Raw genomic sequence first — 2815 nt, 5'->3', positions numbered from 1 at the left:
GGGCTACTGAGGATGAGCTTGTGCTGCTTGGGACACACATCTGTGCCTACAACCAACATTCTGAACTGCACCTTCTGGAACAGAAAGAGAAGTGGCTCTACTTTTTGGAGTGAGAGCTGCTCTTGGCTTGCTCCTTCAACAGAATTTAGGGTGTGATACTGATCTCTCCTGCCACAATCTAGACACAATCTAAACTAAATTACTTTTCCTTTTGGTTTTATGGTTTGGTTTCTCTTTTGCAGAGGCAGTAAAGATGTTCCAGGTTGTGGGTTACATGAGGGCCTCAATGCAAATTACTGAACTCCACCACTGTTAATTCAGGTAAGTGCTGTTTAAGCACAAGTTTTGTTTGGTTGGGGATTTTAATAAGAGAAATTACCTTTACTGAAAAACAAACTTGTACGAATGCTGTTTTCTAATGCCTCCATCTTTTTGAACACAATTGGAATTTATCCCTTTCCTAGACATTTTGCTTTTATTTTATCTAATATTTAAATTTTTAAAATTTGATACTGTTGATAGGTTTATTGAGCTTCTAGTAAAGGATTTTTTTTAAATTTTTAATAATGATTTGAGGGTGTGGGGCTTTTTTAAAAGTATGGTCTTCAAGCCTACTTTTGCAAAAACTTTTGCAACAGTTGGGGGACTGATCCAAAGCTCTCTGAAATCAATGGCAAACCTCCAGAAGGTTTCATGAGCTTTGGCTGAGGCCTTTTTTGTGAGCATGAGAATGAAGGCATTTTTGGTTTTCACTGTTGCATTCTTAAATCTGAATAAGCAGAAAAATGGATTTATTATTAATAGAAGCAGATCTACAAAAACAAAAGACCTGTAGTTCTCTACTGTAAGGGATATGGTTTGGCAAGATGTAGAGCAGGTAGCTCTTACAATGTGAAAAATGTAGACAATTGGAATTAACTGCAACCAAATGTACCCTGGAAGCACGGCTGTAATTTATAATGCAGTCAGGAATGCACTGCAGACTCCTCAATCGATAAGCTAATGGGAAAAAAGCCTGCAATTAATTAAAAATCAACTGGGTCAATATCCTTTAAATGAAAGATATGAAATTGCTAACATTTGGATGGAACTTTTTTTGCCAAGTGTATTTATAAACCTCATATAAAATATGATATTTATAAAAAGAATAAAAGCTCCTTTCACTGTTAGAAGGCAGCACTCTGAATGCTTGATTTCCTTTTGCTCTAAAAATTCAACTGAACTGACTTTATCTCAACAAGTTTTCTACTGTGTATAAAAGAACTGAAGTAATCTTTTACCTTTAATTCAAGACCTTACAGTAGAGCACAAGAGCTATAAATAGGACTCCCAGGGTGATGCTGCCCATGACTTCATGGTCAAAACGTCTAAAATGATGAAAGTTTGTGGCCAAAAGGTCCTCTTAGCAGATGGCAGGACCTGAAGTGTTCTGACTGGTGATCTTGGCAATCTACTATCTTGTTACATTTACAGAAACAGCCCCAGAAAGGGCAGCCAGGGAAGGGGGAGGTGGGCTAATGCTGGCACTTGAAAGCAGCTTGTTGTCTGTGGGGTCTCAGCTTCAAACAGCTCTGGGCCTTTACAGTTTGCTAAACTGGGAGTTCTACTTACCCCAAACCTTTTTCATCTGGCCCTGATGATTTTTTCCATATATATTCTATAACACTTCTGCTTTTTATTAAAAAGGTAGAGGAGAATCACTGCCAAGGAGGAAATAATATTATTAAACTCGTGAATCTCTACTTACCCTTTTTTTATAAGTTTGTTTCATTACCTTGCTGTGTGCTTTTTATTGTCCTTTTGGGGGGGCAATGGAAAATAGAGGATTGCATTGTAATTGTATAACATTAATGAGACTTCAGCTGAAGAGTAACTATTCTTGAACTGTAACACATTCATTGATAGTGGAGAATTTTTTTCAAGCAGCTGGATAAAATGCCCTAAAAGGCATTGACAATAAAGGAAAAGGAGGACAAGTTTAGGGCTCTATTATTTAGTTTCCACCCTGTATCTTCACTGCAGAGGCTGCTGGATTTAATCTTTATAATCATAGAATTTCAGAGATATTGCTAGGCTTCCTAGGTTGTCTGAGGTTCCAAGGGTTACTTGTTCACATTAAAAATACACCAGAAATCTTTGTTGCAGAGAAGAGCAATTTTTTTTTAACGTACAAACATGGAAATCAAATTCTGCCCACACAGTGTTCCTGGCTTCACCATGGAAGTCCAAACCACAGTATCCAGGGGAGTTGTTGAGATGTGATGTGTGAGCAGAAACCCTTTGTTTTCTCCATCTCTTAGGCTAGAGTGAGGCTGCACTTTCCAAGTCAGTGAAAGAAAAGATGAACATGTGGAAGGAGGATCTGGAAGAGCACGTGGAAGTGGGTGAGCACTGACCCATTGAAAGGGGGCCTTCACTCAATGGCAAATGTTTGGAGCCACCCCTAGCAGCAAGTACAGGAAAAGGGATGGTTACTAACTTTGTTGGACTTGCCTAATTCAAAAGTACCTTGATGATGAATTTTTGTTTTCTACTTTGCCAATTTGTATTTTAAAAAAACACTCCTGGAGCCTCTTTTTATTTATTGGTCAAATACTGATAAATCAAGGTATTTTCATTTATCACTGAGGATTTGCTAAGTTGGAAGGGAGCCAAAATGCTCATCCAGCCCAACTCCTGGCTCTGCCCAGGACCATCCCCAAGAGTCATACCATGTGCCTGAGAGCATTTTCCAAACACTTCTGGAACTCTGCCAGGCTGGTGCTGTAACCACTGCCCTGAGGAACCTGTTCGGTGCCCAACCACCATCAGGGTG

General features: G+C 39.0%; 1 long non-coding RNA gene across 1 annotated transcript; it reads left to right on the top strand.

Moving 5' to 3' along the window:
• Window positions 1–257: 257 nt before the first annotated feature.
• Window positions 258–2561, top strand: LOC136366784 (uncharacterized). The gene is made up of 2 exons (XR_010744580.1): window positions 258–321; window positions 2301–2561. It is a non-coding gene; the product is annotated as an uncharacterized lncRNA (long non-coding RNA).
• The last annotated feature ends 254 nt before the right edge of the window (window positions 2562–2815 follow it).

Source organism: Sylvia atricapilla, chromosome 13 (genome assembly GCF_009819655.1).
Source record: "Sylvia atricapilla isolate bSylAtr1 chromosome 13, bSylAtr1.pri, whole genome shotgun sequence".
NCBI lineage: Eukaryota > Metazoa > Chordata > Aves > Passeriformes > Sylviidae > Sylvia > Sylvia atricapilla.
This window is presented reverse-complemented; position numbering and strand designations above follow the sequence as displayed.